Source organism: Polypterus senegalus, chromosome 8 (assembly GCF_016835505.1).
Source record: "Polypterus senegalus isolate Bchr_013 chromosome 8, ASM1683550v1, whole genome shotgun sequence".
Classification (NCBI taxonomy): domain Eukaryota; kingdom Metazoa; phylum Chordata; class Cladistia; order Polypteriformes; family Polypteridae; genus Polypterus; species Polypterus senegalus.
Window position 1 is genome coordinate 186,806,961 of NC_053161.1, and position 24,226 is coordinate 186,831,186.

General features: G+C 41.2%; 1 long non-coding RNA gene across 2 annotated transcripts; it reads left to right on the forward strand.

The window, feature by feature from the left end:
* The first annotated feature begins 8,122 nt into the window (after positions 1-8,122).
* On the forward strand, positions 8,123-18,136 carry LOC120534521. Of its 2 annotated transcripts, none has more exons than XR_005634775.1 (3): positions 8,123-8,263; positions 17,818-17,892; positions 18,096-18,136. It is a non-coding gene; the product is annotated as an uncharacterized LOC120534521 (long non-coding RNA). The 2 variants fall into 2 exon arrangements; XR_005634774.1 differs by lacking the exon at positions 8,123-8,263 and adding an exon at positions 12,197-12,330.
* The last annotated feature ends 6,090 nt before the right edge of the window (positions 18,137-24,226 follow it).

Here is a 24,226-nt window from a genome sequence, read left to right on the forward strand (position 1 = left end):
CAAATAAAGCCTGGTATTTTATTTTATTTTTTTATTTTTTGTTGTAGTTTATTTCAACAAACTGGGTGCAGCTTGCTGTTGTTTCAAGTGTCAATCCTACACCTGAGCTGAGTCAGTTCAAGGGCTGCACTCCTGATCAGGCTGGGCTATCATTTTGTTTTTTCTCACTTCCCTTGTACAGCTGATTATTTGCTTTATAATGTCCAGACCTGCTAATGTTTTTCTCTTATGTTGTGCCGCATAGAGGCAAACTATTGATATGTGAGTGACGTCCATCATAAGTGTATATCTTTTAGGGCCAACGTCTGCCGTCTCTCCACTTATCACCAGGATCATAAACCAGTCCCTTTTGGCTGGCCATATTCCTTCTTCACTAAAAACTGCTGTCATCAGACCCCTACTGAAAAAACCCACCCTGGATTCTGTCCAATTATAGGCCCATCTCCAATCTTCCATTTCTCTCTAAAGTTCTGGAAAAAATAGTTGCAACTCAACTTCATGACCACCTCAAACTGAATAATCTGTTTGAAAAGTTTCAGTCTGGTTTCCGCCCTGGCCATAGCACCGAAACAGCCCTGGTTAGGGTCACCAATGATCTTCTGATAACAGCAGATACTGGTTCCTCTTCTTTACTCATCCTCCTTGACCTAACAGTTGCTTTTGACACAATAGACCACAACATTCTCCTTCACCGCCTGAAATACACCATTGGACTCTCTGGAACTGTTTACAATTGGTTCACATCTTACCTGACCGACAGAACTGAGCACGTCGCCCTGGGCAGCGCCAAATCTCATACCCACAATGTCACTTGTGGTGTCCCACAGGGCTCTGTGCCTGGCCCCATCCTTTTCACCATCTACATGCTCCCCCTTGGAAATGTCATTAGCAGACATGGTTTATCTTTTCACTGCTATGCTGATGGTACTCAGCTTTATCTCAGCACTACCCCCACCTCCTCTACTGCTCCTCTGCCAATATCTACATTGACTTTCTGCCTGGAGGAGATAGAGGCGTGGATGAGGCTCAATTTTCTTCAGCTAAACAGATTCAAAACAGAAGCCATCTTAGTTGGCACATCACACCATCTCCACTCTTCTACCATCACCAGTATCACTTTCGCTGGCCAAAACATTCCCCTTTCCACATCTGTCACCAATTTGGTTGTTAAAATGGACCCTCAACTCACCTTTGACGCCCACATCAAACACCTCTGTAAGTCTTACTTCTACCACCTCAAGAATATTGCTAAACTCCGACCAACTCTCACCCTGGAAGATGCAGACAAGCTTGTCCATGCCTTTGTCTCCTCCAGGTTGGATTACTGTAATGTGCTCCTCTTCAGGATTCTTGGCAAGAGTATTCAGAGACTCCAGTATATTCAGAATTGCGCTGCCAGGATCCTGATGAGTGTGCGAAAGCACGACCATATCACCCCAATCCTGAAAACTCTTCATTGGCTCCCTGTCCCACTCAGAATAGAGTATAAGGTCGTTCTCCTCACCCATCAGTGCATCTATGGACATGCCCCCCTTTACTTACAGGAACTCCTTTCCCCTCATACCTCCTCACGCACTCTCCGCTCTGTACACACTAACACTCTCCAAGTCCCTAGAACCAAGCTTCGCAGTATGGGTGACAGGGCTTTTAAATCTGTGGCACCGAGACTGTGGAACGCCCTCCCTGACTACCTGAGAGCCCCACAGTTGACTGATGTTTTTAAACGGAATCTAAAAACTCATCTGTTTAGAAAGATATTTTGTTAAAGTATACATGGATTTTCTTGTTTTTACTCTGTAGCACTTTGAGATTTCTAAAATATGAAGTGCAATATAAATAAAATGTATTATTATTATTATTATTATTATTATTATTATTATTATTATTATTATTATTATATCTGAAGGGACTGATCAGCTTTTTACTTTGAAGTGCAAGTTTTTTTTAAATCCTGGGTGTTCTCCTAAGCTTGGGGTGCAAATGTTATGAATGAGTTCGTTGTGACCCTTCTTGCAATCCTAACATTGAGTTTTTCTGGTGTTTTTCATTCTTAGTATGAGCTTTGAAGCTTTCTGAAATCTATGGTAATAAAGATGTTTTTTTAATAATATTCAGAGGATGTGGCCCTACCTCACTAATTATGCCATACATCTCCTAGTTTCGGCACTGCTTCTCTCGTGGATGGACTATTGCATCTCTCTCATGGCTGGGCTCCCATCAAATGCTATCGGACCTCTCCAGCTCTTCCTCCTGTACTGATGTTCTTGGTTCGTCATTTCATTCCTACTTCTCCTCTGATTGTGTCTCTTCACTGCCTTCTTGTTTCTTGAAGGATCCAGTTCAAACCACTTGTCTGAATGGTTCTACTCATCTGTGTCACCAGTCTTTGGTCTCTCCATATGTCACTTCAAGAAATCTCTGTTTTGCCTCTGCCTGTCTAATTACTGTCCCTCCTCTTGCCAGACATGCCAGTACTGGACAATACCTCTCCATTTTTTCTCGAAAGCTGTGGAATGAACTCATACATAACAGCTGTTCACTGTTTCAACTTCGAGGTTGCCACCCACAAATAGTAGACATCACTGGGTGAAGTCTGATCATAAAATATTCTTTAAGTGTAGATATCCAAGCTCCTTGCCCTCAGCTTCCACCCTTTCCTTGATCTGCCATTCCCCTTAAAAGAAAAGTTTCCCACTGAGATATCCTTTCTATTCTTAGATGTCATAGCAACATGACGCCAGGAGCTGGAATCCTTACCAGACAGGGTCCTCTCAGAACTTGGTTGACCACAATTGTGCCTGAAGAGATCTTTCTGAGACACCCTCTTGGCCGTATAATACAGAGACGGACTGTCCAGAAAGCCAACCTGCTTGTCATGTTATGTAGCCTTGCTACACTACATTATCTATGCAAAACTTCATGTATTCTGTGATACAGTGGCTGAGCCCCTCAAGGTTCTGGCCATGTGACTCACAAAGGAAATCCCAGTCAATGTCCACAGTGGTGATCTTCAGAGCTTCCTCAACCTATGCAGTCCATTCCTGCTTGATCCTGGTGGTGACTGGAAGCCGCTGGACAATGAGCTTATATGCAGATATGAGATGTACCAAATTATGGTCAGATTCTCCTAAAGGCGGCAAAGCAACATAGTTTTATGCCTCTTTAACACTGGTGTACAGTAAGTCCAGGGTCCTGATTTCCCTTGTACAGTCCACAAAGTAGTAAAAATTGGAGAGGTGGAGGAAGTGAAACACGGTCAAAGTCCTTAGAAACTGAGATGAAGCACTGGGATGGTCAGAAGAGAGTTTGGTTATTGCAGATTATACTGTGTCTGCTGTGGGGATATATAAACTATCAGCACGACATGTGAAAACTGTCTCAGCATATAATAAGATTGTAAGCCCCCAATGGGTCGCATACCTTTGCTTTAACTGTAGTGTGTCCGATGTTGCACCATTTTTCATTCACAAAAATGGCAAGTCTACCTTCTTTCTTCCTTCCTGTTTTCATCCTTGCTTCTGTCTGCCCATACGATATTAAATCCATCCAGTGCAACCATGAAGTTCGGAATTTCAGCTCTAAGAAAATGAGACTTCTGAGTTTGTATTCACTTTGGCTCCTAATCAGTGTTCAGAGTTCATCAAATTTATTCAGCAGTGATCTTACATTACTTCTGATAGTCAAGGTCAAATGCAATCTGTGCTTTCTTCTCTTGTTGCCAAGCTGGGCTCCTGCTCTCTTTCGCCAGTGTTTATGCAGTAGCTCTGTGGACAGCCTGGTGATTAGCTCCTGCGCTCTGGGAGACATAGTGAGCAGCTCCAGCAGTTGCTGTCATATGAGAGAGAGTCCATCCCATCTTCACATCTTCAGTTAACCATGTTATTAAAAAAAAACCAACAACAATGAAGACGGGAGCTGATTTTGCAGGCGGCCACTAATAGCAGTGACAGATGTATATTCTGTATGTTATGCACATTAAGTGAGTTATGCTGTTCATATTCAACAGATGTGATAGGGTGCATTGTTGGTGATGGTTTTTGATTACTCCATATTGTGTGTTTGATGGTGGGCTGAGAGTGAGACACAACGAGAGAGGGCTGTCTGAGTATCCCTGGAAAATGCTTCATCTTCTTTGCATTGTGTCTGTGAGTAAAGATGTGTTGTTGAACAATCATGTTGTGTTGTTCTCCAGTGTCCCATTAGTGTCTGTAGACAGTGTATAAATACAGGGTGTAATAATTTTACGAGCCGTGTGTGGGACACTGACAAATGCCTTTTTGTAGTGATTATTATTATTATTATTATTATTATTATTATTATTATTATTATTATTATTATTAATATTATTATTATCAGATATATCTACTCTATATATATAAAATCTTAAGTCTAAAAGTGCAACGATTTTGTGCAACGATTTTATGTCATGTTTTTATGTTACGGTTTTTGTCACGTGTTAAATCAGGCTTATTTTGAAACATACATATATATGTTTGGTATCATTCTTTACAGAATTTATCGAACTTTAATTTGATGTTGTTTGATTTTCAGATTCTTATTCCATTTTTAAATTATAAACTACAAAATATCAAGAACTCGCGTCCCGCGAGACGAGACTTTGTGCCAAGAGATTTAACCACGCTCATGGCCAGAAATAAAAGACAAAGAGTAGATGACAAAGACAGCTGCTGTATAGGCTTTTAAACGTTTTGAAGTGCTGAAGTGCAGATCACATGGAGGAGGTAAAAAAACTGCATTTGTTTCCCATTGTACCACTGTTTAATAGGGGGTTTTGGAGGAGCAACTGCGTCTCCTTGGGGTGCATTCAGCCCCCTTCTTCACAATGCGAGCAGTTGAGAGTGGCTGGTGCATAGCTCAGAAAAGGGGGGGTTGAAGAGCAAAGCGAGCAGGGGGTAAGCCTCCTAGTTTAACTTATAAAGCAAGTTATAATGAATACAAGAAATATTTAAAGAGGCATGAATCAAAAGCAAAACAGAACAAGGTAAGAACTGAGCAAGATGGAGTTGTCCTGCTACTACATAATTATATCTACAAGAGTCTAAGACACACATAACGTTGTAAACTCTTTGTCAGTACGACATCAGCTATATCGATATATACTGTATATATACAGTGGGTACGGAAAGTATTCAGACCCCCTTCAATTTTTCACTCTTTGTTATATTGCAGCCATTTGCTAAAATCATTTAAATTTATTTTTTCCCTCATTAATGTACTCACAGCACCCCATATTGACAGACAAAAAAAAAATAATTTTTGAAATTGTTGCAGATTTATTAAAAAAGAAAAACTGAAATATCACATGGTCCTAAGTATTCAGACCCTTTGCTCAGTATTTAGTAGAAGTCCCCTTTTGAGCTAATACAGCCAGGAGTCTTCTTGGGAAAGATGCAACTAGTTTTTCACACCTGGATTTGGGGATCCTCTGCCATTCTTCCTTGCAGATCCTCTCCAGTTCTGTCAGGTTGGATGGTAAACGTTGGTGGACAGCCATTTTTAGGTCTCTCCAGAGATAAATAATTGGGTTTAAGTCAGGGCTCTGGCTGGGCCATTCAAGAACAGTCACAGAGTTGTTGTGAAGCCACTCCTTCGTTATTTTAGCTGTGTGCTTAGGGTCATTGTCTTGTTGGAAGGTAAACCTTCGGCCCAGTCTGAGGTCCTTAGCACTCTGGAGAAGGTTTTGTCCAGGATATCCCTGTACTTGGCTGCATTCATTTTTCCCTCGATTGCAACCAGTCGTCCTGTCCCTGCAGCTGAAAAACAGGAAACTTACCCCCACTTGTATTGGACAAGTGATGAGCAGTGCTTGGTTGTCTCAACACATACCGCTTAGAATTAAGGCCAATAAGTTCTATCTTGGTCTCATCAGACCACCTGAAGGACTCTGAGATGGTGAGAGATGGTGAGAAATAAGATTCTCTGGTCTGATGAGACCAAGATAGAACTTTTTGGCCTTAATTCTAAGCGGTATGTGTGGAGACAACCAGGCACTGCTCATCACTTGTCCAATACAGTCCCCAAAGTGAAGCATGGCGGTGGCAGCATCATGCTGTGGGAGTGTTTTTCAGCTGCAGGGACTGGACGACTGGTTGCAATCGAGGGAAAGATGAATGCGGCCAAGTACACGGATATCCTGGACAAAAACCTTCTCCAGAATGCTGGGGGGAAGACTTTGGGAGACACCCGGAGAGCTGCCGGGAGGACAGCCGGCACTTACGCCACGCTGGGGCGTGGCCAAGGGAGGAATGCCGGGAACACCTGGTGCTCATCCGGGCACTGTATAAAAGGGGCCGTCTCCATTCATTCAGGGCTGGAGTTGGGAGGCGGAAGGACGAAGCACAGGAGAGGTGTGGAGGTGGCCCAAAGAAAGGCATTTGTGGCCAGGACTGAGAGTGTTTGGTTTCAGCGTTTGCTTGCTCTGCATCTAATAGTTCCATGCGCAGATCTTGTTGATGTAATCTGAGATATTTGAGACGTACGCCTTTTGTTGTAACATACACATCTAGGATGTACTGTTGGAATAGTTTCCTGCTGGAGTGCAAAATACTGTATTCCTCATTGATAATCTGTACGCGTAAAATTGGCATTGAGTAAGCCTTTTTCGCTTGGCGGTTCTTTTATCTGGAACATGTTGTAAATCTTTGTGCCAGCCAATGTTTCCATAAGGGAATAAAAGTAGGTAAACCATAGGATTGCAATTCATATTGAACGTGGAAATCTGTTTACAGGAGTTGCCTCTGGGATAGATGCAAATATCCCTTTCGGCAGACATTTCGCCATCTTCTCCGACGAAAATCGCTGCAACATCGGTGTGACATGTCGGGGAATTGTATTGTCGTAAACCCTTCCCAGGTTATTCCTTGAAAACCATTCGTACAGATGCTGTTGGATTGGACTGAGCGATTTCATGCATGTGTTTATATGATTTAGCGAAGGGGTTGATTGTTCTTGATTTTATTGATTTATTTTTTATTTTTTCCTCCAGCCGAGTTTTTTTTTTTTTCTGTCCCGCCTGGCCATTGAACCTTACTCTTATTCGATGTTAATGTTGATTTATTTTGTTTTATAATTGTGTCTTTCATTTTTCTATTCTTTAATATGTAAAGCACTTTGAGCTACTGTTTGTATGAAAATGTGCTATAGAAATAAATGTTGTTGTTGTTGTTGTTGTTGTTCTGTGCATAGAAACTAGCTGGAGAAGTAAATTTTCGCTGCATGCAGAGTTTGCTTTATTTTGTAAGTGTACTTCAATAGCTTGTGCTGTGTCAAAAACAAACAACTGTCCATATCCTGGAGAGGTAGAAGTGTTAGCGTATAGTGGAGAGATTTGGTGATACATATACCCGTGTATTTTAAAGCAGTATGGTCCGTGGCCAGGAGGCTGAGTTATCTGTGCAACCATGGAAGCAAACGCTAGAGAAGACTTGTATTCTCGAATGTGTTCATGATAATTTTAGCTTCTGATGTTTGCTGTGTAAGAAGCTGTCGTAAAGACACAGGTGGCTCCTGCAAAGGTGGTAAAACTACTTTACCGTCGTGGCAGCACCTCGAGTACTTGTTGGATGTATTACGCTCAACAGGCCAGTATACTGCATGACATGGAAGAGAACGAATAGGAATCGAGAAATGCCGTGTCGGCTGCGTGTGGGTGGGACCGGTTTTGAAGTGGGAGAACAATGAACCAGAAAAGAAATATACAGTATATGAGATAATTAAACAACAGACTTTATTTCATATTGTACCACTAAACAAGTTAACAAAATATGGCAAAAAAAACACACACACACACACACAAAATCTCTCCTTAGAGATTTAAAACAGCAAGTATGAAGAGCCACTCAGCAACAACAGGAATAATTACACAACTGCACACATCCTATCTCCCTTCCACTTACCTGACCTGTCTTACTTACAGCAGATTTGAGTACATTTAATTTTAATGTTTTTATAACATTAGATGTGAAGAGAAACTAAAACTGTAGGCTTGGGCTGATCAAGCACACTTTACTTCTTGTTTTGTTTTACCGTCACAGCTTCTTAACTTTCTGTGGTTTTTGTTTTCTTTTAAACATCACTGAAGCACACAACACCTCTGTGTTAATGAGGCCATTGAGGGAGTTGCCATCATCATAACCGTGTGGCCATTCAGATGTTCAATTGCTCTTCTAAGGAGACACCATGAAGGTTTGAAAGGCCAAGTGACTATAAGTGGAGTTATTCAGTGTGAAACTGACCGGAGGGGGTAAGTTTCCTGATTTTTTATGACTACAGGAGGGCGCTGTATGGAAGGGATGAGCTGTGTGTCACCCAGAATGGGTGAGTTGATGTAGAAGAGATGGCTATCGAGGCATAGAGACAGGACTAATGTGATGAGAGAGTGAGAGAACCACATGTGTGGCAGATACAAACTGTAGACCAATTGGTAAACATTCTCCTCACCCGACCACTACACCCTTCCTGCCATATTGGATGCAACTTGAACAATGAGATGATTTAACAAGACAATAATTTTGATTCTAATGAGAACTATGTGAGTATAAAGACGCTGACTCCCTTCTGCTTTCACTTCTTCATCTTTTTTCGGCTGCTCCCATTAGGGGTCGCTACCCCCAATCATCTTTTTCCATACCGTCCTTTCCTCTGTATCTTGCTCCGTTACACCCATCACCTGCATGTCCTCTCTAACCACATCCATAAACCTTCTTTTAGGCCTTCCTTTTTTCCTCTTACCTGGCAGCTCCATCCTTACAATAACAGCAACAACATTTATTTATATAGCACATTTTCATACAAATAATGTAGCTGAAAGTGCTTTACATGATGAAAAAGAGAAAAAAAAATAAAATAAAAAAGAATTAAAATAAGGGAACACTAATTAACATTGAATAAATGTAAGATCGGATGGCCAGGGAGAACAGAAACAAACAAACAAAAAAAACTCCAGATGGCTGGAGAAAAAAAAAAAAAATCTGTAGGGGTTCCAAGGCCACGAGACCACCTAGCCCCCTCTAGGCATTCTACCTAACATAAATGATGTAAATGAGACCTCATGGTATTCAGGGTTCACACTGAAGAACTTGATGATGACGGTTATGTGGACTTCTGGCCTTAAATCCATCAATGTAAGGACATCACAGTGCTTTGATCAGGTGGTGGTGGTGCAGATCGCCACCACAGAAAACTAGAAAAATAACAGAAGAGAAAGTAAGGTTTAGTATGGATTTTCATTTTTGGAGCCACCATGAATAATAATAATAATAATAATAATAATAATAATAATAATAATAATAATAATTAAATGAATATACAGAGCATCAGGATTAAACTAAAATGAAGGTATGAGAAAGCCATGTTAAAATAATGAGTTTTCAGCAGTGTTTTAAAGTGCTCCATTGTATTAGCCTGGTGAATTCCTATCGGCAGGCTATTTCAGATTTTAGGTGCATAACAGCAGAAGGCTATCTCACTACTTCTTTTAAGTTTAGCTCTTTGAATTCTAAGCAGACCCTCATTTGAAGATCTAAGGTTACGTTTTGGAGTGTAAGGTGTAAGACATTCTGAAATATAAGATGGAGCAGATTATTGAAGACTTTATAAACCATAAGCAGTATTTTAAAGTCAATCCTGAATGACACAGGTGACCAGTGTAGTGACATCAAAACTGGAGAAATGTGCTTGGATTTTCTTTTCCTAGTTAGGATTCTAGCAGCTGCATTCTGCACTCGTTGCAATCAATTGATGTCTTTTTTGAGTAGTTCTGAGACTATCCATCCTTAAAATCCTTCTCCCAATATACTCAACATCCTCTGCACATGTCCAAACCAACACAATCTCACCTCTCTGACTTTGTCTCCCAACCATCCAACCTGAGCTGACCCTCTAATGTTCTTATTTCTAATCCTGTCCATCCTCGTCACACCCAATGCAAATCTTAGCATCTTTTACTCTGCTTCCTCCGGCTCTGTCTCCTGCTTTCTGGTCATTGCCACCGTCTCCAACCCATATAACATAGCTGGTTTCAGTACTGCCCTGCAGACATTCCCTTTCACTCTTTCTGATACTCATCTGTCACAAATTACTCCTGTCACTCTTCTCCACCATTTCCACTCTGCCTGCACTCTCTCTTCCACAATCCCTATTACTCTGTACTGTTGATCCCAAGTATTTAAACTCATCCACCAGCTCTACTCCTTTCGTCCTCACCATTTAACAGACCTCCCTCTCATTCACACACATGTATTCTGTCTTGTTCCTACTGACCTTTATTCCTCTCCTCTGTAGAGCATAGCTCCACCTGCTCCCTACTATCGTTACAGATCACAATGTCATCAGCAAACATCATAGTCCATGGGGACACCTGTCTAATCTCATCTGTTGGACTGTCCATAACCATTGCAAATAGAAAAGGGCTCAGAGCTGATCCCTGATGTCATCCCACCTCCACCTGTCTTTACTTCCTTTTTACTAATCTGTTGCACTTCCTGATTCACTATCTTCACATCATCCAATGTTTTCTCTCTCTCATTCTTTTAATCTATCAGCCTCTCAAAATACTCTTTCCATCTGCTCAACACACTCTCCTCGCTTGTGAGTATGTTTCCATCTTTATTCTTTATCACCCTAACCTGCTGCACATCTTTTCCAGCTCGGTCCCTCTGTCTAGCCCACTGTCCTTTTCTCCCTCCTTAGTGTCAACCTCTCATACAACTCATCATATGCCTTTTCTTTATTCTTCACCATCTCTCTCTTCACCTCACGCCTTATTTCCTTGTACTCCTGTCTATCCCATTTCTTCTTTGCCATCCACTTTCTCTGTATACTCTTCTGTACTTCCCCATTCCATGACCAGATTTCCCTTTCTTCCTTCCTCCGTCCCTATGTCATGTAAAGCACCCTTCTTGCTGTCACCCTTACTACTTCTGCTGTAGTTGCCCAGCTGTCTGGTAACTCTTCACTGCCAATCAGTGCCTGTCTTACCTTCTCCCTAAACTCAACCTATTCCTTTTTCAAATTCTACCATTTGATCCTTGTCTCTGCCCTCACTCTCTTCCTCTTCTTGATCTCCAACATCATCCTACAGACCACCATCCTATGCTGTCTAATTACATATTTCCCTGTCACCAGTTTGCATTCTCTAACCTACTTCAGACTGACCCTCCTGCATAGGATATAATCTGCTGTGTGCATCTTCCTCCCCTCTTGTACGTCACCTTATGTATTCACCACAGCCATGTCCATCCTTTTCACAAAATCCACTATCATCTGACCTTCTGCATTCTTCTCATTGACACCATACCTACCCATCACGTCCTCATCTCCTCTGTTCCCTTCACCAACATGCCCAATGAAATCCGCCACTTCATCCAACTCACTCTAGAAATCTTCTTGCACACCCAACTTGCAGGACATACTCACTAACAACATTCATCATCACACCTCCAATTTCCAGCTTCATAATCATTACTCTGCCTGACACTCTTTTCACCTCCAAAACACTCTTGACATACTGTTCCTTCAGGATAACCCGTACCCTATTTCTCCTCCCATCTATACAATGGTAGAACAATTTGAACCCATCTCTGATACAATTGGTCTTACTCCCCTTCTGTCTGGTCTCAATGCACAATATATAGTATCAACCTTCCTTTTCTCCATCATATAAGCTAACTCTTTCCCCTTACCAGTCATAGTGCCAACATTCAAAGTTCCTAAACTCAGTTCCACTCTCTTTACCTTCCTTCTCTCCTCTTGCCTGTGGACACACCTTCCACCTTTTTTTCTCCTTTAGCCAACAGCAGTCAAGTTTCCACCAGCACCGTGTCGGCTAACAGTACTGGTGGTGGTTGTTAACCATGCCTTGACCGATCGGTTAAGGAAATCTGTATTGTTGTCCGTATATTGATCTGACAAAATTTTACACTGGATGCCCTTCATGACGTAGCCCTCCCCATTTATCTGTACTTGGGACCAACATGAAGAAACACACTGGTTTGTGCATCCCCTATGACTGGGGTGACTCCCTCCTGCTTTTACCCTAAGCTCATGGTGTCACCATATTTAAATAAACTTTTGTTTTTGAAAGTTAATCTTGCCAACTTACAATTTATGAGTAAAGATACAAAGCAGAAGTAGCAACACAAGAAACTTGTCATCTGTTTTAACCTTTTAAGAAACACTGACTGGCACAAAAAAGAAAATCATAAGAAAGAACATTTAACCGTAAACTGAAGTGAAAATGCATTGTGGCATTGGCCAAACACTTGATGACAAGTCAGCAATAAAGCACTGTTACAAAAACTCACATTCAAGGTAAGTTCAAAGTACAGTTAAGTGGTGTTACAAAAAGTATAGTTACCATTTGTTAATTTTTGGGTCTAGAAGTTCTTAAGAACCTTTTGCAAGGTGTTTCCTTTATTTTCACAAAGTTCAGATGCCAATTTACTCACCGCCTGTGTTTGAACAGTTCAATTCCAAGATGTCACCAGTCCTCCAGCACAGGACTCCTTTGTCCAGTCATTATAACTTGTCACAGTCACAAAACAGAGGAGATCCTGCGAAAATGGAAAACAAAAGAAAAACAAATTGCAAAAGGAAGACTCGGTTACTCCCTGGGTAGGCCAAGCTGCCTTTCTTTTTAGCAGTCCTAGTCCATTTAGAGCAGTAGTCTAAGGAAACCACCAGAGGGCAGCAGTCGAGATATGTTAAACTTAATTAGTTTGTCTGGTGTTGAAATATTTTTTTATGAAAGTTTGGAACCATGGAGAATTCAAATACATTTTGCTTTTCTAACAAAGTTATTTTTTTTGAGTTTTGATAAGTTTATTATCTACTTTGAAGCAAATTTGTTGAGACGTATTTTTGATGCAGCATTTCATTAGTAGGGGGTGTGATCACAGAATTCATGCATAATGATGTCATCAATATGACCATATAAGGATTAACATGGTGAGCAGGACTTTTTCCAAAATTGTGGATATTTCCAAAATTCTTCTAAGAAGATGTGTTTTAGAGAATTTTGGGCTAAGCCTTCTGCTTTGTTCAGAAAGACCTTGACTTTGGATTTGTGCTTTGGTTTAGTGCTCATCCATTTGGCTCCTGTTATTAAACCTTTTCTTTGTTTAAACTCTATGATGTTTGTCACACTTTTTCCTAATCGCAAACAGAATATTCAAGTGTCTGTTTGCAAATTTCTGTGCAGGCAGGAAAGTAGTGTGGCTTAATGACCCTGAACCTTTAATAGACTCAGTCCTGGCTCTGCTATGAAATTTAGACTGGAAGAATGCAGAGATACTGTGACCTGAAAAGATAATTTATTATATGGACACTGTTTACGGGGATCAAAAGAGTCACTGAGCAGATGTGGCTATCACCATTAGAATGGTAAATGGAATAGTCCTTTAGTTTATTACCTCACAAAGTGCAGACATGACTATCAAATGAGAATGCATGCTTGGGGAGAACCTGTTAAAAATTCTGTAGTGAAAATGTGGGAAAATCTGTCACTGCAAAGGTTCCACCCAGAGGGCTTTATTCTTAAAAACCTTTCCCCATCTCCTCCAGTCTCAGATCAACAACAACATTTATTTCTATAGCACATTTTCATACAAACAGTAGCTCAAAGTGCTTTACATAATAAAGGATAGAAAAATAAAAAACACAATAAGAAAACAAAATAAATCAACATTAATTAACATCGAATAAGAGTAAGGTTCAATGGCCAGGGGGGACAGAAAAAACAAAAAAACTCCAGACGGCTGGAGAAAAATAAAATCTGTAGGGATTCCAGACCATGAGACCCCCCAGTCCCCTCTGGGCATTCTACCTAACATAAATGAAAATAGTCCTCTTTGGATTTAGGGTTCTCACGGGAAGGCTTGATGATGATGGTCACGTAGACTTCTGGCTTTTAATCCATCCATCATTTTTGGAGCATCATGAAGCTTTGAGTAGGTGGAGGTGGCGCAGGCCACCACCACAAAGAAACCAGAAAAAGAAACAGAAAAGAGAGTAGGGGTCAGTACGGATTTTAGAGCCACCATGAATAGTTATTATGAGGAAATTGAACATATAGAGTATTAGGATTAAGTTAAATTAAGTTAAATTGAAGTTATTAGAAGGCCATGTTAAAGTAATGTGTTTTCAGCAGTGTTTTAAAGTGCTCTACTGTATCAGCCTGAAAAATTCTTATTGGCAGGCTATTCCAGATTTTAAGTGCATAACAGCAGAAGGCCGCCTCACCACTTCTTTTAAATTTAGCTCTTGGAATTCTAAGGAGACACTCATTTGTGGATCTGAGGTTACGATTTGGAATATAAGGTGTCAGACATTCTGATATATAAGATGGGGCGAGATTATTTAAGGCTTTATAAACCATAAGCAGAATTTTAAAGTCAATCCTGAATGACACTGGTAACCAGTGTAGTGACATCAAAACTGGAGAAATGTGTTCGGATTTTCTTTTACTAGTTAGGATTCTAGCAGCTGCATTCTGCACTAGTTGCAAACGATTTGTATCTTTTTTGGGTAGTCCAGAGAGGAGTGCGTTGCAGTAATCTAGTCGACTGAAAACAAAAGCGTGAACTAATTTCTCAGCATCTTTCAGTGATATAAGAGGTCTAACTTTACTTATGTTTCTTAAGTGAAAAAATGCTGTCCTAATGATCTGATGAATATGTGATTTAAAATTCAGATTACAGTCAACAATCACCCCTAAGCTTTTTACCTCCGTCTTGACTTTGAATCCTAACATATCCAGTTTATTTCTAATAGCCTCATTGTATCCATTATTGCTATTCACTAAGATTTCAGTTTTCTCTTTATTTAACTTGAGAAAGTTACTATTCATCCATTCTGAGATCGGGTCAGGTCAGAGAGCATTTACTGGTACAGTGTGCTGCAGCACCCACAACACAATGAAACAGCTCAGGATCCTGGTTGGCAACCCCCCAGGCAGACACATGGTCCTGTAACACCTTCCAGAAATGACCATCTATCTGCTGCAGTCTGGTGTTACATGGGCATTTCCCTGTCTTTGTGCAGCCACTTGAGTCCTCAACAATGAGGACTTTGTGAGCCGGATCACCCTTGGGGAATTACGCCACATGACTACTAGTGTAGTGTCGTAACTGATGCTCACTCATAATGCAGGTAATGTGCCTCATTCAGGACTCCATAATAAATTGCTCATTTAACACAAAGTCAAACCAGCAGTGCCCAAGGGTTCTGAGAAGAGACACAGTACAAAGGAATTCAATCTTCATCTCAGGTCACTGGATAGCGTCCATGTCTTACTGCCATATAGCAAAACAGGAAGCATCAGGACCCTAAAGACTTGGACTTTCTTCCTTTTGCAGAGATATCAGGAGCACCACACACTCAGTGACCCTGCCCAACACTAAGTCCATGCATACATTGAAGAGAGTAGGAGCAGAACACATTCCTGATGCATCCCAGAATCATCTGAAAAAACACAGAGGTTCTGCCTCCACTCTGCAAAGCACTCAAAGAACCAGTGTAGAGTCCAGCAATGATATCTAGCAACTTCGGGGGGATCCTGCAAAGTCTCAGAATGTCCCACAGGGCAACTCGATCAACTGAGTCAAATGCTTTTTGAAAATCAACAAAAGCTGCAAAGAAACTTTCCCAATTTTCGTGTTTGTACTTGATGAGAACCATCAGGTTGCAGTCAATGGTAGACTTCTTAGGTGTAAAGTCTGACAGCTCTAGTCGCTGATAGATGAGCAAGTGATCACAGATCCTATTGAGGATGACTCTAACCAGCACCTTACCTGGCACCACGAGCAGTGTTATCCTCCTTTAATGCAATCCAGTTTCTGCTATTCACCCTTCTCTTTCCAGATAGGGACAACAAGTCCCATTTTCCAATCAGTTGGGATGATACCCGTCTCCCAGATGGAAGCAAAGATTGCTTGCAATGCCAAGAGGACAGCCTTACCACCACCCTCAAGAAGTTCATCCCAGATACCCCAGATCCCTGCAGCCTTCTATACCCTTAGCTGGTTCACCACCTGTGCAATCTCAGTGAGACTGGCTGGTTCACAACTAATTGGAGGATCAGCCTCAAGAACCATGGACCCAGAGGTATCCAACATCCTAGCTGGATGATCAGCTTTAAACCAGCTGCTCAAAGTAGGCAGCCCAGCGGGTCATAACTGCAGTGTCATCCATAAGGACAGTTCCATCACATGCCCTGACGGTGACTATCTGAGAATCAGATGCGGCTTGACTTGATGATATTCAGGGTGCCCTGTGAGATGAAACACCTCCTTCTGGGAACACTGGGAACACCAACACAACTCTCAGGGTCTTGTCACGGAAGGTCTCCCACATTACATTAGGATTGGCAATCACACCCAATTCTGCAAGTTCTTCACACAAACAGCATACAAACTCATTAGAAACAGCCTGGTCTTGGAGTCTGACCAGCCTCCTCTAGTCTGTGAAGTTTAAACTGTTGAGGTTCAGGGAGAGAGAGTAGCAGAAATTGAACAAAAGATGTGAAAATTGCTCTTATCAAGTCAGGAGCTTAGTAGCACAAGGTAACTGAAGCCTAATGATTTGTACATTTTACTGAGCTTGGTAACAAAAGAGACAGCTATTTGACTCCACAGGTTTGACAAGTGCTTTTGTCTGCTACAATATTCTTCTATAATTTTGACTGTTGCATTATTATTTGGCATAACAGCAGATTGAGTCTAGATAAGAATTGTGGTCTGTAGACATACTATGTGCAGCTATTCTGGCACGACATGTAAAAACTTCTTTAAGATAAACATGTTTCACTTCTTTATTTACTCGTTTAGATGTGCAGTCAGAAGGTGGATGTTGAACAGCCTGATCAGTGATTTTACTGGTGTCGTTAGGCAGATTTATTGATTTGGTCTTTTGAGCACTGAAATCTGCATTTTCCGTGGCTCTTCATTATCAGCTTCATTAATTGCCATCCTTTTGAAGGAGTGTGACAGACCTTTAACCTCAAATGCATATTTTGCTTTTCATATAATTTACTGAACATAGCAGTTTATCATAATCAGAAGTTTCCTCTCTGTCCAATCAAATGAACAAGAGCATCTTTGATCTTTGCAGTTCAGAATCCCCACACCTACTTTGAGCATCACCTTCATGATGCATTGGATTGGCTTAGAAATGAGATACGCCTAATTGTTTCCACCCACTTTCAAGCTAAATTTACTCACAGTTGTCACCAGATATATACAGGTGTGGACACATTTGTTCATATCTCTCCACTAAAAAGAAAAACCCATAATTTTCTCTGATATAACTTGAAACTGACAAAAGTACTTTGCACCCATCATTGTTTATTCAGTATTCTACAAAAAATGCACCTTGTTTCACAGTTTTAATTCAACAGAATATTTCAAATAATAACACCAATTCAAATGGCATGGACAAAAAGGATAGGACCCTTAACCTAATATTTTGTTTCACAACCTTTACAGTTTGCAATCACTGCCAACAAGTGATTCCTGGAGCTCTGCTTGAGACTTCTACACCTGTCCACTGGTAGTTTGGCCCACTCTTCCTGTGCAAACTGCTCCAGCTGGGTCAGCTTTGAAGGGGGTCTTCTTCAGACTACAGGCCACTTCAGAACAGACCAATGTTTTGTTCTTAACCATGCTTTGGTGCTTTTCACTGTGTGTTTTGGCTCATTATCCTGTTGAAGAATCCATGACCTGCAACTGAGACAGAGCTTTCTGACACTGGGCAGGATGTTTGGGTCTAAAATATCTTGATATTTCATTGTTCCCTGCACAGACCCAAGGCAACCCGTGCCAGACGCAGCAAAGAACCCTCAAAACATAATAGATCCTCCTCTGTGTTTCACAGTAGGTATGTTGTTCTTATCTTTCAAAGCTTCATCTTTTGACTTGCCAAAAGCCTCCAGTTTTGTTTTGTCTTCTCCCAGGAGTGTTGTGGTTTGTCACTTGTCACGCATGGGCGAGTAGGAGGCCGCGGGCGGACCCGAAATCGCTTCGAAGGATGTTTGTCGGTAGGGAATGGCGGGGTACTAACCTTTCTGCTCTCTCTTTCAGGAAAAAAGACGCTCCGTCGCCATAACCTGACCGCACCACGTCCACTTCCGCCCTTCCTCCGCCATCTTCCCTGACGTCACGAATCCCGTCATCCCTCACGCCTCCTTCCCAGCATTCCTCCACTTCCGGCTCCTCCTATATAAAAATGGCCACCGGCGCATGTGAAGGCGTCGGCGCATAAGCAAATTATATTGTTTATCTTTTGACCTGTTTTGTAAAAAAGAATTTAAGTTGTTACAGTATACGGGACCGGAAACCCCAACCCTTCATGCTGTGTTGTCTTTATCTTTACACACTATACAGGTTAGCAAATTCCAGTCTGGTTGTTTGATGTTTTTCTTCCAACACTGGATTCCTCCTGGGTCTTCTTTCTTTGAGACCACTGCCATTCAAAAAGCAATGGATGCTGTCATCAGACACTGATGGACCTTGACTTTGGAGTTCAACTTGTATCTCTATGGAAGTTGTCCTTGGCTTTTTGTCTGCTATTCTCACTCTCCTTCTGCCCATTCTGGTCTCAATTTAACTCTTGCAGCTCCTGTCCCATTGATCTTAAACATCTTCATAATATTTGCAACTGTTGTCACAGGAACATCAAGCTGCTCGAAGGTGGTCTTCTAGGCTTTGTCTTTCACATGCTTGTCTATAATTTTCTTTTTGTTATCCTCAGACAACTGTCTCCTTTGCTTTCTCTGGTCTGTGTTTAGTTTGGGACACAAAAAGACACCAAACAGCAGAGTGACGACTTCTCTCCATTTAAATCAGCTGAATGACTGATTGCAAGATTGAAGACATGTGTGATACAAATTCAAGAAAACAGCAAGTGTGAAAAATCACTCAAATACACCTAGTGATGATCTTTTTTAGAGGCACCCACAAATGTGTCCAGGCCGTTTTAGAAGATATTTGCATAATATGCAAAACTTGATCTCTTTTCACACTTGCCTTACTTTACTCAATGGCATCTCAAAGGCATGCAGTTATACAAGGCATTAATACCTTTCAGTTCATCACTTTTCAATAGGCAGACAGTAATTTTCAATAAGTTGTTAGGGGACCAGCAAATTTGTTCACATATATACACTGTATGACATTCCAAGTGTTTATTCACTTAAGATTTTTTAAATGATCCAATTTTAATTAGAGAAAATAAATAAACCCTTTAACTTGAAGGTACAAGCTGAGTGTAAACCAAGCCCTCTCATCTGGGGACCGAAAAAACACTTGAACATTTTAAGTTATGATTTTATTTGGCCAGGGATTGACAAGAATTTTCATTGATTTTGCCTTTCTTGTCCCAAATGTCAACTTTGGCAAATTCCATTGAAGGACTGAGTTCTTTTCATCTCTTTGCCCCTAACTGATATTCTGTTCAAGAGAAATGGCATAGATATTGTTGTTCCTCTTGTACTCACTGAGTCCAATCCACTGAGACAGGCTAATTCAAAAACAATAGCACTTTTTGGGGTATTTGCTTATAAAAACATATTTGTTTATAAATACATATGCAGTCTGTGCAGGCTAAACAAGCCTGACTGTATAATGATTTTCAAACTTAAGGAAATTCAACTCAAGGGACCAAGTTGTGGAATTGGTTCCTACATCACATTCCATACTATTAGTGCTTTGACAAGGACTGTATGGAATCATAGAACAGAAAGGGCTAATTGACTATTTGGTCAAACAGCCCAACAGCAGACCCACTGAGTGTGAGTATCTCTTCAATGTGTTTAAGTTCTGGAAGGAAAGGAACCCCAATCCTAACTCTAATCGTCCGATGTCCAGAGTCTGTCAGTTCATTAGGCGACACAGGCAGCTGCCTTGGGGGCCATCTTTTAAATTGTGACCTGGGTGGCCAACTACGTTAAGTGGCACATGCTACAGACTGTGTTGTGGATTAAACATTCCTCTGTCTTCAAAGAAGGAAGTCATGGAGCCCAGATGAGAATGCAGAATGTTTATTTATTTGCACAGAGTTATACACAAATGTCTCAGTTCATGGAGTGAGCAATCAATTCAACAATTCATCAACATTATACAAAGTTATTGTCTGTCTGTTATACCTGCATTGTTATCACTCTTTAATTTAATATTGTTTATTATCAGTAAGCTGCTGCTGGAGTATGGGAATTTCCCCTTGGGATTAATAAAGTATCTATCTATCTATCTATCTATCTATCTATCTATCTATCTATCTATCTATCTATCTATCTATCTATCTATCTATCTATCTATCTATCTATCTATCTATCTATCTATCTATCTAAACTCATGTCAACTCTCCCATAATTCTGAATACAGCTTCCTTAGGAGGGATGTTTGCGAATGGTTCTTTAGATCTTCTTTAGATCATCACTTTATAAGGGGGGTGTTTGGGCTTTCCCATCAGTTTATCCCCACTTACTGGAGGGAGATTTGTTACTCATTTACCTCTTGTTAACCTTCAAACAATATGGTGGAATCTTCTCAGAGACCTCTTGTGCTTTCAGTTTAAGTTTCATTTAGTTAACGCATGAATTGCATTCAATCCTTTGGTGGGCAAAGAATAATACAGACACATTGGGCAGACCGACATAAGGAGGACCTTTGCAGGGTGTGGTCTTGTGCCTTAACTTCCAATGGTGGGGTTTGCCATGCAAAAGGGAAACTAATGTACAGTTGAAAATGGCAGTGAAAGGCATGGGGAACAAGAGATTCAGCACAACTTCTGCAAATCAGAAAAGTCTATCCATGGCCATATAGAAGAATGCCTCACTCAAAGATAGGAGTTCATTCCCACTTTGAAGACCTTGAAAAATTTGCTTCCCGACATGCACTGGGATACAATCGGGTGGTACAGTCATAAGGGATTAACTTGGGTGTGCTAAAAGTGACCTTTGCTTGTTTGGGGTAGTGCATTTTGGAGACTTTGTGAAAAGAGAAAGAGAAAAAAGGAAAACCATTATGGGAAGTGTAAGAACTGTTTGGACTTTGTGGGATGATTGTATGAAAAGGATTTTTTTTTTTTGTTTTATTTGTGTACTGTATATGTTGGTTTTGGGGGGCAGGGGGTGCATTTACAGATTCGGTTACTGCCATTTATGCTTGTGTAGTTTTATACGATTAATTTAATACTGTTATTTCTGCCTTGTCTGTTTCTCTCAGTCATTTGATTGATATTATATAAATGATATATTTTTAAACTATCAATGTTGCAAGAAGGGGTCTGAGGGCAGTTTAGGGTTGACCTGATATCTGATTCAAATACACTACCAAGAGCGTGGCTATGCATAACAATATCATACAGAAAAGGGCAAAGTGTTATATATATACACTTGTAAAAAATTGAAAAAGTTATTGTATATTATCTGAGGGTAACCTCCGCCCCCCAAGATCATCGAAGTCTAATAATACTGAGTATCCACTATAGACAATGAGGTGTGACATCTATCCATCCCACCTAGGGATAGTTTTGACGTCCTTGAAGCCTAATTTTGGCAGTGAATTGACTGAGGAACAACAATGTGAGCTCAAAACAGATATCCTGCCAGTCCAAACTGTAGTGGATGAGAAACCCATTTGGACCTCACTCATTAAACATAACATCTCTAACGAGCCCAGGGTTGTAATAATGGAATACCCATATTAACTCCCAGAGACAAAGAAAGATGAGGAGGAACTCAGAATAAAAAGAATGTTAGACCTTGGTGTTACGGAAGAATGTTTTAGTCCCCAGACTGGCCCAATTGTATTTGTGTCTAAGCCTGACAGCAGTTACTACTTTTGCAATGACTTGTGTCTGCTCAGCTAAATCTCTTTCTTTTTTTGCCAATGTGATGGGGCGGGTTAGCTCCTTGCTCCCTCTTCCAAGTTGGGACACTCTTGAACCCAACACCGTCAATAGTCATGACTTGGATGAGCTGAGCAAATGAGGGCACCACACGAAGCAAGGGGAAGGTGAAAAGGCGAACAGTGTCTTTATTAAAATAAACCAAAATAAGGGTTCCAAAAGTGCAGTGTATAAAAGTGTTCAATAAATAAATAATACATAAAAACTGGTAAAATGTGGAGGTTAAAATTAAAACAAATAAATCCATTAAAACCATACATTAAAAAACACAGTCATTGGATCCTTAATGTCCTTTTTAGAACAGGATGATCCCAGCTCATCTCCTTCTCTGTCTTCCCAGCTCACCTGTGACTCACGCAGCCGGAAGAGACTCAGCAGCCACAAGTCTTCATCACCCAACCCCTGTCTTGGCTGCCTCCAAACAGCTCCAGCCAGACTGTTCATGGTTGGTACTCCTCCCTTCAACCTTCATGCACCCGCAGTCTTACCTCAGATCCCTGGGTAGATCATCCACCATGCTTGCCCCACTCCATACAAATGATCAGTGCGATGAACCAGCCCCTAGAGTGCCAAAACCTATGCAACTTTGCAGGACCCCGATTGTGCTGCCTTTCCTCCCTAGGTGGCTGGGTCATCCTGCCCAAGACTGCTTTCAGACTCTTTTTAACCTTCTAAGCCATTTCTTTTCTAACACAATCCTCCCTTCTCACACTCATGCTTCCCTATTTATAATGAGGATGTGGCACAGCTGTGGCAATGAGCAGCTCCCAGCGTCAATTCGGGTCACAGGAACCACTCTCACCACTATAACACATCTACCCCACACAAAGATATGAGTGCAGTGATCATTTATTTAAAAGGTGCCAATCAGACCTCACTTTACCAAATCCTATTCCATGCCATGAGTGGATGAACTCATGTGACTGAGAAAGGCCCACTCCGTGAGTGTATTGGACGTGACAATGGGTCATTGGCAGATTCCGTTAATAAAATCCACCAAAGTAAAAAGGTGTTCAGTACCCCTATTGGACATTTGCAATACCACCGCCTGCCACTCACCACCATCTGGTGGATAAAGTCACCTCATGCCACATACAGTGACACTTACCTTGATGACATTGTCTACAGCAATTTTTAGTGACCTCTTAATGAGTCAGAGGCAATCATGGCACAGACCTATAACCAGCGGTCATCCAGTCTGAGTCCCTAGTGACTCAGTTTCAGCAGTCTGTGACAAAATCAAATAGGCTTGAACTGTGACCGTGTCTGACTTAGCCTGTTGTAACTGATTATTTCCATTAATCCTGTTGACTTGGACTTTTGTTTTCCTCTACTGGCAAAGATGAGATCTCAGTGATAATGCTAATAATATCCTTTACATCACTTTATATTAATTGATTTTTAAGTTTAAGCGTTTATACTCTTTGTCCAACCAAGTCTTTAGTTTTACGTAAGAACATCTTATAATTAGTAAATTACAATTTGTACTTAGCCGTAATCTTTGTGACGAAGCGGGTTCGCTGTATGCTCCAATCTTGCATCTGGGAGCCCTTGAACCCGTCACTGTCGGTAATGTTACTGATGAACTATGCAGTGAGGCATAACACATGGAGCAAGGGGATGGTGTAAAAAGTGTCAAGTGCTTTTATTAAAAACAACAACAAAACAGTGTCAAAATTAAATAAAGTGCAGTGCTTTCCAAATCCTTCAATAAATAAATAATCCCATAAAATTAAAATGTGGAGGTAAATAGCAATAAATAGAAAAACAACAATCCTTCAAAACGAGGTTAAAACAATGCTGGAAGCAGTCTCTTTAAAAACAAGCCCGGGGCATTTTTTAACTGGTGACCCCCCTGCTTCTCCCTATCCAGGCTTCGCAACAGGGGAGCCACTCTACCTGCAGCTGTCCTTCCTTCTTCCTTCTGGTCTGGAGGCTTCCCGATCCCTGGCTTCGGTTCATCACTCTCCCCAGACTGAGACTTAGGTTCCCCAATGGCCCGGACTCCCACGCTGGGGAATCCATCTCCCAAGCCTCCTGACTCCCACTGCCTTCTCGGCCTTATGCGGCCAGCCGTCCTTCTTCCGGTCACTCCAGCTCCTTGATTGCTCAACAGGAGCGACTGCTTCCTTCTGCCCAACCAAGTGTTGGCCAAACACACTTCTTGGGGCTCACCTTCCATCTGCCTGCCTGCGAGCCTACGCTCGCTCGCTCGCCCCGGCTCTCTCCACACTGCTTGCTCCTTCCTGCAACCTCCGTCTTTTTTCTTTCTTCTTTCTTTCCTTTTCTTTTATTGTTTTCT